Here is a 14,590-nt window from a genome sequence, read left to right as displayed (position 1 = left end):
GGTCTCCAGAATCTGGGGATTAAAAGAAAACTCAAGGGACGTTGAATCTGGTGGTTTTTGAGCCAGCTATGCATCAGAATCACCTGGGAAGCTTGTAACAATCAGGACTCGCAGTTCCCACCCTCAAAGATTGATTCAGTTGGTCAGGAGTTAGGGACTGGGGCTCTGCATGTTTGACAAGTTCACCAGGTGATAGCCCTCCTTGGTCCATGGGATTTGGTCCATGTGCTCTGGTGCAGCTCTCCCCCTTATCAGATGCAGGCATTCCAGCTCCTCTAAGTGGTCGTGTGTGTGTATGTATGTGTGTGTATGTATGGGGGCAGAGTGTTCACTGCCTCCTGAGGCTGCTCATTCCATTTTGGGCAGGTTTAACTTCAGCAAGGTCTTTCTCATTGGCCCTGGTTCTGCTCCCAAGAGCCACACTGAAAGACTGTCCTTCTCTAGGGCAGGCCTCATCAGATGATGGCAGCTGTCATATCCCACCCAGTCATGTCCTCTCCAGTCTCCATGAACCGTGCGCCTTCCAGTGCTTTTCAGACACCTTCACTTTGCCAGAGGAGCCCTGGTGGTGCAGTGGTTAAAGCACTGGGCTGCTAACCTAAAGGTTGGCTGTTCAAACCCACCAGCCGCTCCACAGGAGAAAGATGTGGCAGTCGGCTTCCGTAAAGATTACAGCCTTGGAAACCTGTTGGGGCAGTTCTCCTCTGTCCTATAGGGTTGCTATGAGTTGGAATGGCCTAGAAGGTTTTTTTTGGTCACCTTGCCACAGGAAGATGGGGAGGAAGCCAGGGGGTAGAAGTTCAGGAATGGGGACTGGGTTCCCTTGTACTTAACCCTAAACTCACTATCTGAGCCAGGGGCAACCTCTTCTCTCCAGCTCCACCTATCACCCCATTTCTTTCCTTTTGTTCAAGTAGCGATCAGCAAGTCTTTCTTCTTTATCAAATTCTCAAGCTTCCACAATCACATTATCAGCAAGCACATTAAATTATTAAGTAGTATTTGATAAATACAAAAGAAGATAGGGAAGTTATAAAAGGATAATACAAAAACACCACAGAACCCACCCCTAATTTAAGACCTGATCATCACCAACACATTGCCTTTAGACAGGTACTCTGTCCCTGTCCCATCTGCTGGCCTCCTCCACAGAGGGGCCCACTTCCCTGATTGTGTTTTTATTATTCTTTTGCCTTTGTAATGTTGCCATTCATACAAACAATGCATTACATAGTTTTACTTGCTTTGGAGCTGTGTACAATGATGTGATGCTATTTGCTGCTTTCATTTCTTTTACTCACCGTGATGTTTCTAAGATTCATGTTATGTTTGCAGCTGTGGTTCACCCATTTTCCCTGCTCTGTAATATTTCATTGTGTGAATGTATCATAGTTGTTCATTGACACCAGTTTTTTGCTCTCAAGAACAAAGCTGTGATGAACATTCTTGTCCATGTACATTTCTTCGGTGCATGTGTGTAAGAGTTTCTCTAGGGCATAGACCTAGGAGTGGAATTGCTGGGTCACGGAGAAAGACAGTTTTATCTTTTGAAAAATAAATCAGATCTCAAAGAAAGAAACAAGCTGTGTCTTGTTGGCAGGCTGATTCAGGCGTGGTCCTCTCCTGGGTCGTGGGATAGAGAGAGTGAACCTGTCTGAGCCTGGTGAACAGCCAGGTCTCTGCAGAGGATAATTCCAAGTGGAGTGGCAAGAGCCCAGGCTCCTTCCAGCACCCCAGCTCAGAGCCCTAGCAGGCTGCGGAGACTAGAGGTGTTACTTAACCACAGCGCGGGGATGAATGGGAGTGTGTGCGTGTGTGGCTGGGGCTGAGATGTTCCCACAGATCTAATTTACTGCTCTGCTTTCCCAGCCTGGAATCTCTGCCAAGTGCCCATAAAAGAGATGAAATATTTAGCTAAGATCGGGGAGGGAGGGATCAAGGCAGTCTTTTGCATTAGCCATGGTGTTGAGAAAGTAGTTTGGGTAATTTCCTTCCATACCATCCCAGATTTAAATCCTGACCATCCTTTGATGTCTAGATTAAATTCCACTGTCCAAGTGAAATCTTCTTTTGGGTCCGAACTTGTAGGCACCTCATGCTTCTCTGAGTTTCTCAGTTTGTTGTTGTTAGTTACCATCATGTGAGTTCTGACTCTTGGCGATCCCAGACTAGTACTGCTCCATGGGGTTTTCTTGGCTGTAGTGTTTGTGTGAGCAGATCGTCAGGCTTTTTCTTCTGTGGTACTGCTGGGTAGGTTTGAACTGCCAACCTTTAGGTTAGTCATTGAGTGCAAACTGTTTGCACCACCTAGTTGTTGTTGGGTGTCGTCGAATCTATTCGGGCTCATAGTGACCCTATGTGACAGAGTAGAACTTTCCCATAGAGTTTCCTAGGCTGTAATCTCTACAGAGAAGCCCTGGTGGTACGGTGGTTAAAGCGCTCGGCTGCTCACTGAAAGGTCAGCGGTTTGAACCCACCAGCCGCTCTGTGGGAGAAAGATGTGGCAGTCTGCTTCTGTAAAGATTTCAGCCTTGGAAACCCTATGGGGCAGTTCTGTCTTGTCCTGTACGAGTCGAAATTGACTTGATGGCAACGGGATTGGTTTCTTTGATTTAATTTTTATGGGAGCAGATTAATAGGTCTTTCTTCTGCGGAGCCACTGGTGGGTTTGAACTGCCGGCCTTTTAGTTAGCAGCCGAGTGCTTGACCATTGCGCCACCAGGGCTCCGTGCACTACCTAGTAGCACTTACTATCTTTATTGTACTCAAGACTATGGTGCTTCCTGCCCCGATCTTTCCGGATCTTTCTAGATACACATATCTCATTCCCTCATTCGGACCATCACCCCTTGAGGGCAGGGCCTTTGCCTCCTACTCTGTTGTGGCTCCCACAGCACTGGGCACAGTTGTCAATAAATACTATCACTGGTCGCTAGTCTATCCATTTCAGCCACATGCACCTTCCTTTGAGCTGGGTAATAGGCTATTTTATCATCCTTCCCCATTCCTTATCTCATGCCCCCTCCAAAAATAGCATCCGCGGAACCATATTTCTGGGGGGTTGAGATGTCTTGTTTGTTTTTTTTTTTAAGGCTTTCAGCTGCATTGTGCAGTGGAGGGGCAAATTCTAGGCCAGGTCTGCAGTCAGAGCAGAAGCATGGTGGCGTCTGCACTGTTCTCCATGCCTGTTTCAGGACCAGCTGCCGATTGCCATTTGCGGCTCTCCTGGCAGGGCTTGGAGAGGGGCTGTGTCGTGGTAGTTCTGCAGGAGGAGAAACACATCCCTGCAGCCGCCTGGCTCTTCTCAGGCGGTGGGAGCAGGTGCTGTAGAGAAATGTCCCGGAGGGTCATGAGCCGTAGCAGTCTTGGGAAAAGTATGGGTGAGAGAGTGAAGGAATGAGTGAGATGCATGATGAATGAAAGCGAAAGGACAGCATGCTGCCAGGAAGGAACCCAGGCTCGGAACCTCAAGACATGGGTTTGCATCCTAGCATTTTCCTTACTGTTGATGAGACATTGGAATCAGGGCCTGAGGTCTTCTCAGTTTCGTCATCTGTAAAATGGGGCAAAAGTACCTACTTCCCCAGGGCAAGGGAAATCCCTGGGTGGTGCAAATGGTTGAAGCACTCTGCTGCTAACCAAAAGTTTGGAGGTTCGAGTTCATCCAGCGGTGCCTCAGAAGAAAGGCCTGCTGATCTACTTCCAAAAAATCAGCCACTTAAAACCCTGTGGAGCTCAGTTCGTTGACACAGTCCATGTCTAGTGTATCCAGGGTCTCTGTGGATTGACGTGACTGGGGGTGGTAGGCAATAGGCATTATTTTCCCCGTTGAGTGGGTTTGAATTCGAACACTGCTCACCGCGTCTTGTCTCCCACTCTCTGGCAATTGCCGACTGTCTGCAAATGGTGGCCCCCCTCCGGACTGTGCGTGCACTGCAGCCAGAGTCTTCAAGCCTGTTGCTTTCCCAGTGAGCAAGAACCTGTGAAGGCTGATGGCTGGCTTAGCCGGCAGCACCTTTCCAGGTTGCGCGTGCAGAGAAAGCAGCTGCCAATCTGATGAGCTCTGGGGGTTTAACCTAGCTGCCTTCAAGAACATTTAATCTGGGGGAGACCAACCAATCCTCCTAAATGGAAACTTGCCGAAGCTACCCCTCATCTCCTAGGACTCCTGGGGAGCTGCTGAAGCTGGGGGGCTGGGGGTACCTGACCCAGGGTTGCACAGCCCTTCCATCCCTATGACTTGAGGCTGGGAGCCTTCTTAGGACTGAGGGCATGCCTTGTTTCCCTCTGTCCCTTAGTGCTCTCTGCAAGTGTATGAGAAGAGCCGTGGTGGTGCAGTGGTTAAAGCACTTGGCTACTAACCAAGAGGTTGGCTGTTGGAACCTACCGGCTGCTCTGTAGGAGAAAGATGTGGCAGTCTGCTCCCGTAAAGGTCATAGCCTTGGAAACCCCATGGGGCAGTTCTGCTCTGTCCTATAGGGTCGCTAGGAGTCGGAATCGACTCAACACCAACAAACTTTTTAACGGTAAGCCTGTGATAGTGTTGTGAGAAGGGCAGTGAGTGCACCTGCACTCAGAGGACCTGGGCTTGAATCCCCATCTCTGCTTCCTTAATAGCCGCTCTGGGATACTAAACCACTTTCCTAACCTCTCTGAGCCTCACCTTCCTCATTGGTAGAAAGGAGACAATAATACCTACCTTGAGGGATTGTTGACTGAGGTAATAATGTTGTTAGTTGCTGTTGAGTTGATTCCAACTCACAGTGACCCCATGTGTTACAGAGTGGAACTGTGACCCATAGGGTTTTCTTGGCTATAATCTTTATGGAAGCACATCAGGTCTTTTCTTCTTTGGCACCACTGGGTGGGCTCAAACTACCAACCTTTAGGCTAGCAGTAGAGCACAAACCACTTACGCCATCTACAAAAAAAAAAAACAACCAAAACGCCACCTAGGGACCTTGAATTATAGCCTCAGAATCCCTATGGGACAGTTCTACTCTGTTCTACAGGGCTGTAGTGAGTTGGAATCAACATGATGGCACCAGGTTTTTTTGTTTTTTTCTTTCTTTTTTGGTTTCGGAACGTTGAAGTTATAGTTGTAAGCACTTTATAGATATTTCAGCAACAGATCTGAGAGAGACATGATATGACCTCCATTTTACCAATGAGGCACCTGAAGCGCAGAGAGGTTAGGTAACTTGCCCCAGGCCACACAGGTTGCAGAGCCAGTTTGTGCCTACCTCTGCCTGCCTCTGATGCCTGTGTTCTTAAACACTGCCATGTTGCTTCTCTCGGTAAATAGGATGACATGTGAAGAGTGTCTGGCATGCAGTTGGCTGGATCTGAATCTGACACAGCCAGTGCTATTTAGTGAGAGATTAATTGGGGCTTTCTGGGGACCTGAAAAAATGGGAGTGGGAGTAGAGAAGAGACTAGTAAGCCTGGTTCTGTGCTCCCCAACCATCGTAGGGGCATCAGCTGTGAGTGCAGGCCCTGGCATATTTTTGGTAACAGGCTGATGACGCCTCTGGGAGCGCAGCAGGAGGGAGAGGGCGGGTAGCGATGTGCAGGGACGCAGCTCATCTGCAAGTCCATGAAGCGCCCTGCAGGTGCACAGCCAGTCGTGACCTCGTCACTGGGCGCTGACTGGGTTCCCCTGCTGCAGGAAGCATTTGAAAAATGTTATATAGATGTGACCCTGCCCATAGGCAGACAAAGGGCCAAACAAAACAAACAGAAAATCAAACCTGTTACTATTGAGTTGATTCTGACTTATTGCGACCCTGCAGGACAGAGTAGAACTGCCCCATAGGGTTTCCAAGGCTGTAATCTTTATGGAAGCAGACTGCCACATTTTTCTCTCAGAATGGCTGGCAGGTTTGAACTGCCCACGTTTCAGTTACCAGCTGAGCGCTTAACCACTGCATCACCGGAGCTCCTTAGACATAGGACCAAAATAAAAAAAACCTGTTGCCATTGAGTTGATTTCAACTTACACCAACCCTGTAGGATAGAGTAGAACTGCCCCATATGGTTTCCAAGGAGCACCTGGTGGATTTGAACTGTCAACCTTTTGGTTAGCAGCCGTAACATCTTACCACTATGCCGCCAAGGTTCCCAGACACAGGACATATATGAAATTGCTGGGTAGAAGCAACTAGGGTCTGTGAGCAGTGCAGTGTGAGGATGTCAGGGAGGGGCCATTGCTGTGGTTGTGTCATCAGGGAGGGCTTCTTGGAGCAGGTGGGGCTGCAGCTGAGGCATGGGTGGAATGTGGCCAGGACAAAGAAGGGGGCCTGGGCGGGAGACATTTCAAAAGAGAGGGCTAATCTTGAACTTAGGCCAAACAAACAAAAAAATGCTCATAGCAACCCAACCTGTTTCAGAATGGAACTGTGCTCCATAGGGTTTTCAGTGGTTATGACCTTTTGCAAGCACATTGCTAGGCCTTTCTTCTGAAATGCCTCAGGGTAGATTTGAACCTCCCTGAGGCATTTCTGAGGCATTTCAGAAGAAAGGCCTAGCAATGTGCTTGCAAAAGGTCATAACCACTGAAAACCCTATGGAGCACAGTTCCATTCTGAAACAGGTTGGGTTGCTATGAGTACTTAGTGGCCTAGTGCTTAACTCTTTGCTGTACCCAGGGACTGTGGATTTAGACCGAAGGTTCATATATTGTCCCTATCCACATTGCCCTCTCCATGACATATTGTAAATGTTCTGTGTTGGCTGCTCAAGTAGGAAGCCAGTGGCATATATGGTCCTGGGACCCTACCTCCTGGTGGCTTATGATCGAAGACATAAGGCTGATGCCCACTTATGTGGAATGTAACCCACAAAGCATTCCGTGAAGCCATGAGCCGGAGAGAAGTTTCTGGTCCCTGTGTTTCCCACCCCTTCTCCTTACATTGCCGTTACTTGCTGGCCTCAGAGTAGAGGGCCCCTCTGTCTGGAGAGACCTCAGACATGGCTGCCTCATCCCTTCCCTCCTCTCCACCAAGGACGCTCCCAGAGCTGGACCACTCCGGCCCTGTCCCATTCCAGGTAGGCTCCCTTCCGAGTTCCCCAAAGAAGCTCATGGTCTTAGCAGACTGTTCTTTCTCTGGGCTTGGCTAGCCCTCCTGGTTGGGCAGGAATTGAAAACCTGATTGATCTCTCTGGAATAAGTGGGAAATGGGGGCTTTATATCCCAGGTTTCAGTTTTCTGGAAGCCCCATTCCCTGTCACGGAGAGGGCAGGGTGAGCATGCCCCCTTCCCTTCCAAAGCTGAAAGTGGGCATTAGCATGGACCCCCTCCAGCTGTCCCTGCGTCCACACAGCCAGCTGTTGCCTGCTGCGGAACGGCATTACTGCCACCATCTGTGACTCATTCCACCGGTATGAATTTTGCAAACAGCCTTTTAATCATGTTTATGAACTCAGCATACATTTGCTGCAGGTTGAGTTTCCTGTGATGATAAAAGGGCTTGGCTGTAAAGCCAGCAGGTTGGGTTTCAAAATCTCAGCCTCACTGTGGATCCTTCCTGTGACTTGTCATCTTCCCTCCCTCTCTGCTCTCTCCCTCTCCTGCTCAAGAGGTGGACTAGAATCTTCTCTCATTTTTGTGTGCTGCTTACAGTTTACAAAATACTTATCTCTCCCCTGTAGCGAAGATGTATTATCCCCATTTTACAGGTAAGGAAAGGGAAGGTCAGAGCTAGTGAGTGATCTTCCCAAGGCACATGGTTAGAAGCAGCTGAGCTGAGCCTTGAACCCTGCTCTTGAGTCTGCATCCTTGGCTGTTTGCAGTCTGCTGCACTCTCCCCGGTCTGGCTGGGGTGACAGACTACTTGCCTGGACATCTCTCAGAATCCCTCTCGCCCCACCCTGGGGACATACCAGGCTGAGTACAGTCTGCAGCTGCCAGGAGCCAGCCTGCTTTGTGCTGAATTGTGGTTTGTGGTTTTTGTTTGTTCCCACGGTGCCCTTTGTGAATGTCACTGAGTTATCAGGCCTGGCTCCTTCTCCTTTGCTCGCTAGGAAAACTGAAACTCCAATGGTGTTCTTCTCAGAAAACGACGGCAGCTCTTCCATGTGTCGTGGAGAGAGACCACGCTGGGAACTGAGACTCCTGAGTTTAGACCTTGAAGCCAACCATCTTTTATTCCCTGTTCTTGGGCAAAGTCACATGCCCTCCTATCCCCACTCATAAGATAAGGGATTACCACTTCAGACCCCAGTCCCTAGTGGGATGGTGTGAGGACACAGTGAGGGAAGGCAGCAGTCAGTGGCCCTTTCAACAGCACAGGTGGCAGAGGCTTAGCTCCTGTTGAGTGCAGGCTCCTGGTGCCTGTTAGCCCTCGGCCTGCAGGCTGTGCGTAGGGAAACTTGGTTGACCATGTGAATGACCCCTCGTGACTAGCACCTTCATCCCCAAGATTCTTCCTTGCTACACCTTCTCTCTGGCCTCCCCAAAGGCACGACATCCTCAGAGGAGGGTAAGGGAGCTGTGTCCTCCACCCAGAGAGGAGGGAGTGTCCCCTAGTCACCCAGCACATCAGAGATATGGCTGAAATTAGACCTGGGGGCTCCTGATTTGTCTCCTGGTCCCACCTTCTGTCTTCCAGGCCTGGCTCCTATCATCCTGGGAGGATAGACATGGAGAAGTTCTCTCCTTTGAGACAAAGAAAGGGAAGTCCAAGGCCCACAAGGGTGCTGGGATGGGGAGTGAGTGGCAGGGGCTGTGTCTGTCTTTGCGTCCTCCTCACAGGGAACACTGGCAGATGTCAGTTTGCCTGGGACATAGCCTCTGTCCCAGCTGGGTCCTGCCTCTCAGCCGCCTCCCTGACTCACATTCATCATCTATGGAAGGCACACACACCTGTGCAGAGGGGAACAGCCTCCCACCCCTTTGTGTCTGCTCTTGGTTTAATTTTTATCCTTGTTAATATGATCATCGTTGTGTCTGTATCCCCACTTCCCCAGCCCTCTGTGGGTGAGGTGGTGTCTGCCACGGTAATCACCTTGTTCATAGCTCTACCACCTGAATCTGACACCAGCAAACAGGCTCAAAGAGAAAGGGGCTCTTTTTTCTTGCCTTTTAAGTAGCAGTGGCAGTGACTTCTGATCTCTTTGCTGGCTCTGCTGAGCTTCCATTTGATCTGAACTGGATAGAGGTTAGTTACACAGGTCAGCACAGACTGTGCATTGCTGGGACTGAAATCCAGGTGTCCTGATTCCTAGTCAGCTGCCCTGGACTTGGTCTGCTTGAAGGATCAATGGGATCTTTCAGCAGTGTCTGGAGCCCTCTGATGGGGAGGGGGCAGAGGAGGGAAGTGAGGAAGAGCTGACAGTAGGTGAGGGAGTGTGGAAAACAGCTGGGGGTTAGAAATTTTGAAATGGAATAAAGGTAGGAGAACCTTGGACTATAGGGTAGGAAGAGGGAGAGTGTTCCCAAGATCATAGGTAAAGAGAAGAGTCTGAAAAAGTGGGGCCAGGTATTATTAACTTATTTAGTACTCCTGGCCTTATAACTTTTTTTTTCCTTTTATCTTTTGATTGTGGAAAAGTTCAAAAATGTGTAAAAATAGAATAGTATAATGAACCCTCATATAACAATCAGCCAGCTTCAACATTCTACTGTTCCTTTATTTCACTGACTCTCACCTCCTGCCTTTTTTTTTTCTGGATTATTTGAAAGTATACCACAGACATCTTCTCATTTCAGCTCTAGCTACTTTGAGAACTCTTTAAGGAATGTGTTTGGATTTAGAGGGCCTAGAGTCACCATGAGTCAGAATTGACTCGAAGGTAATGGGTAAGTGCAGGCGGAGGTGAGAATGTGAGCGTGCACACTGGAGGCTGGGGCGGGGCGGGGGGAGGGAGTGTCCAGAGGAGCAGCCCTGGCAAGGTCCTGATCAGGGTCCTGGACAGCCCAGAAACAATCATAGCTCAGCCCCAGAGGGTGTTTACCACCATCCCTGCTCCCCCCAGATCTCCTCTGTTGTTGTGTTGTATGCCGATTGAGTTGATTCCAACTCATAGTGACCCTGTAGGACAGAGTGGAACTGCCCCATAGGGTTTTCTATGCTGTAATCTTTAGGGGAGCAGGTCACCAGGTCTTTGCTCCACTAGAGAATACCAATTGTTGTTAGTTGCTATCGAGTATGCTCTGACCCCTGGTGACCTTATGTATAAGAGAACAAAACATTGCCTGTTCCCTGTGCCATCTTCACAATGGTATATGTTTCAGCCCATTGTTGTCACCACCATGTCAATCCATCTTACTGAGGGTTTCCCTCACTTTTGCTGACCCTCCAGTTTACCAGCCATGATGACCTTTTCTAGCAATTAGCTCATTGAGGCTTGCTGTGGGTCGGGCATTGCTCTAGGTGGTTGAAATGTTTTATCTCATTTCATCCTCACAGTAATCCTGTGAGGAGGATTCTGCCATCATTCCCATTTTAGGAATGTGGAACAAGGGCTCAGAGAGGTTAGGTAATTTGTTCAAGCTCACACAGCTAGGCGTCGAGGGAACCAGGATTTAAATTCAGGTCTCAGGACTCCAAAGCCCTTGTTCTTGTCTGTTGTTACACTACCTTTTAGGGGTGTTAAGATAGGCAAACATGGGGCACGGCAGTGGTGCGGGATGGTGCAAAAGAAATATCTTCAAGCAAAATTAACCCAGTTTTTAAGGGAGACCAGAATTCAACTTTGGAAACCTCCATGTACAGATGAAAGTAAGGAAGTTGGTTTGGCATTGAAGTCGGAGAATCCCAAGTATGATGCACCATTTATTGATGATCGAAGATTGTCATGAGGGTGTCAGAGTGGTCTGTGTTGTGACACGGTGAGGCATTTGGAAGGACCTTTCTAAGAAATATCCTGACAAACTAGAATGTTATGAAAATGAGGTGGAAAAAATAATAGAAGAAATATGTTGCAAAGCAATGGACCGTGGAACAGGAAATGAAAGTTATAAAACAACAGGAATTGCTACGATAGAGGTATTTTACCTCCAAGACTAAGAAAAGATGGAGAATCTTGGACTTGATTGCACATCACTGGCGGGGAACTGAGTTTCCAAAATAGCTGAAACCTTTGGATTCCAAGAAAATTACATTAAAATTGTCATAAATAAAAAACAGCTTCAGCTAGGGAAAATACCAGAAAAGCAAGGAGTGATACACAATATGAAGACTATGGTGTTTGGACTAAAATAATCTGAAGAGGATATGAGGAAAAACTTTAGGTACAATAAGAAGAAGAGCAAAATAAAGCCAAACGGAAAAAAAAAAAAAAAAAAATACAGAGGACTAAGAGAAGACTGTAGATACTGGCCGAGAGAGCTGAGATGGTGGTGGATCCAGAACTATACCTTACTTAGGCATAGCCAACCAGACAGGCGGATCAATCAGGATGCCCCTCTCAGAGAGAAAAGCCCTTATGTTAGCTATGGAATATCATGAGAAGGGCAGAGATTTCCTGAAAAGAGTATAGAATAGCATTGCCATGTCTGTTGAATACTGACAAATATTTCTGTGGGTGCTGCAGAGAACTGCTGGACACAGTAGATGACTATGCATGCTCCATCTAGATATAGTATGGTGCTGTTTCTGCTGGGAGCAACTGGAATGCCTTGACAATCCAGAAAAAAAAAAAAACTAAACTTGGCCCAGAGAAGCTTTAAAAATTGCCATGGGGAAAATTATGAGAGACTGGTCCACATAAAAGGAAATTGTGGTAAAAAGATATTGTTCTTAAGGCTTCACTTGCTTCAAAGCATCTGGAACTATCACAGTGAAATGGTGAAGAGGCTTGCGAGTATCTCAGTAAGGCACGTCAACTCTTTAAAGAGCTATACATCAATCCACCAAAAGTTCATAATCTGTTGCAGCGGAAATTTACGGCAGAGGAAGTCCGGCTGGGCCTGAAGGCATGTGATGGGAACGTGGATCATGCAGCCACTCATATCACCAAGTGCAGAGAGAGATTGGCCCAAATAAGGAAAGAGGAAAAAGAGAATAAAAGACACTCCTTGGGGGGAAAAAAAAAAAATTTTTTTTTTTTTTTTTTGGAGAGAACATCAATTCTTTGAAAGGAACAGGCTACTCCAAACACACAGCCAAGCAGGCCCTTCGCCAGGCCAGCAGGGATCTGGATGGAGCCCTCAGGATTCTTCTCAGTAATCTGCAGATGTGGTTAAATGATTCAGATCCTGAAACCAACAGCCCTCAGGAAAGTCCTTCCCGGGAAAATATTAACCAACTGGTGTACATGGGCTTTGAATCTGTTGCTGCCAAGGCAGCGCTGAGAGTGTTCAGGAGAAGCGTCCAGCTAGCTGGCAGCTCAGACCCTTGTGCACAATGGTGAAAGTCTTCCTCCCGACCTGCATCTCTCACAGAAGACTCTTCATCAACTCCATCCACGCCCCCTTCCGGTTCTTCAGGTACTTCTAGCACCTCAGCACGTGATAATGGAGACAGGCAGTCAATGAAATATTGGAAGATATTCCAGAACATGAAGAAGATTATTTTGACTCAGCTCCAGAAAATGAAGATATTATTGGTGCAGAGTGCTTCTACTATGTAGAAAATATAAAGTCCACAACAAAGAAAAACTAAGAAACAGAAGTAAGTACTAAGTTTCTGCTTATAAATTCTATCATTACGAACAGTCAGAAGAAAGAGAAAAAAAAGGCAAACGCATCAGTATCGCTTTTCTATCTGGTCTGTTAGTGGCTTTTGGGGAAGTCCAGTGCTCTGGCTGGGAGAGGGGTCTCTCCCTTGTTCATTAAAAAAAAAAAAAGCTTGTGTTCTTGCTTATACAGGGTATTTGACTGTCTTCTCTTTTTTTGTCCAGGTAGATTAGTGGCATCTCTGAGGCTTCCTGATCTGTATGTGACTGGCTGGGTGGATGGACTCCCTGTTCTTAACCTGGTAGCAGGGGTGGGAGGTTCGGAGGGTGAGGGGCTGTGCCTTTTTACCTGCTGTATCAGTGATGGGAGCTGGAGTGGGAGAACGAGGCTCTGTTCTGCCTGATGTTAGTTATCTCTCAAGTTTGGAGGACTCTGCACCCTCCACCCCCCTTTAGAGAATGGGTCTAAGCTTGGAGGCTGCTTCCAGTGTCTTGGAATTGGTTTGATGAGTTTCCTCAGTGTAGCTGCAGCTGCAGCCAGCCCCAGCTTTCACTGAGAGCAACAGCCTTTCACCTGGCGTGGCATCCCAGGCCCCCAGGTGTCTCTCCTTCCCACTGCTCTGCTCCATTTGGACTGAACCGTCTACACAGGGGTTGGGAATGTCCTAAGCAGGAGGGAGATAATCCCTGTAGGCTCCTGCTGCCTTTTGGAGCTTATGGTGATGCTGAGCTTTTTTCTTGTCATGTGGGGAGGTAAAGCCAGAGTCAGTGGGGCCATCCTCTTGCTGTCCCACAGACAGCCCCCAAACATGAATGCCTTGTTGTTTCTGTTTAATCTTACCCTCTTTAGAAGCTAATGGTCAGCCAGCTACTGTTCCACAGATGCTGGTGGAGACAGGACTTTATGATCATGATTTAGCGAGCACCACGCACATCGACACATTTGTCTCAGTTCCCCTTGCCCCATCCCACGTGGCAGGCCCAGGTGACCCTTGCACACATGGTGAGATGCACCACAGAGAGGAACGCTGAGCTTGGGGAAACCTATTGTTTTATAGCAGGCAGTAAGCAAGCGTGCTCTTTCTCCCGCAAAGAGACTACCTCATCTCTCAAGCTTGCTCTCTGCAAACACAACCCTCAGAAATGAGCCAAGTGAAGAGGGGTTGGGACCTTGCATTCTTGGCACACTCAGCAAAGTAGGAACAGCCTCAACAGCTTTCTTACTCTCTACACCTCCACAGGAGCCCCTGGGGGTGCAAACAGTTAAGTGCTTGGCTGCTACATGAAAGATTAGAGGTTCAAGTCCACCCAGAGAAGCCTTGGAAGAATGGCCTGGCGATCTACCTCTTAGAAATCAGCCATTGAAAACCCTGCGGAGCACAGCTGCACTCCGACACACATGGGGTCACCATGAGACGGAATCCACTCAGTGGCAACTGCTTACACTTGCACAGGCCTTTGTAAAGGAGTCTTTGGCTATGCCCTGGGGACTTTCTCCTCCTTGGAGTCCTGGGCACCCTCCTTTCCAACATTCTCAATCTGGGTGCAGCCATTTCCTCAGACCAGTCTTCACTCTTCATTTTGCTCAACCATTATGAATTAACCCTTTGTGTGATCTGTCCCTTGCTTACAAGTTCTTTACCCCCTCCGTTTCTCTTCCAGTTGAGACAGTAAATGCAGATGATGACAGCCCTGGTTTCTGTTGAGCAGAGGAATGAGGGCAAGGCCAAGACACAGAGCAGAACAAAGGCAGGAGCAAGTCAGAGAGGCCCTGAGGATGGTGGGAACAGCCTGGCCAGTGACGGAATACGGTCAAGCCAGGAGAGAACTGGAGACTCGATTTGTATAAAGCTTTATGGGAGCAGTGGGAGAGACGACTGGAATGGGAAGTGAGGGTATGATTTCAGAGTGAAATTGCCTTGAATGCCAGGCTAAGGTGTGTGTACTTTATGCTGTGGGCCCTGGGAAGCTT

At 48.2% G+C, this 14,590-nt stretch overlaps 1 protein-coding gene and 1 pseudogene across 4 annotated transcripts in view; both read left to right on the top strand.

Moving 5' to 3' along the window:
* The window catches only part of LOC104845961 (NEDD8 ultimate buster 1-like), a 42,715-nt pseudogene extending 30,636 nt beyond the window's left edge, over nucleotides 1-12,079 (top strand).
* Nucleotides 1-14,590, top strand: part of TSPAN9 (tetraspanin 9) — a 283,540-nt gene that overhangs the window by 181,175 nt on the left and 87,775 nt on the right. The gene's annotated exons all lie outside the window — the stretch shown is intronic.

This window comes from Loxodonta africana, chromosome 4, assembly GCF_030014295.1.
Source record: "Loxodonta africana isolate mLoxAfr1 chromosome 4, mLoxAfr1.hap2, whole genome shotgun sequence".
Lineage (NCBI taxonomy): Eukaryota > Metazoa > Chordata > Mammalia > Proboscidea > Elephantidae > Loxodonta > Loxodonta africana.
The sequence above is the reverse complement of the archived record's forward strand: the minus strand, read 5'-3'. Positions and strand labels throughout refer to the sequence as shown.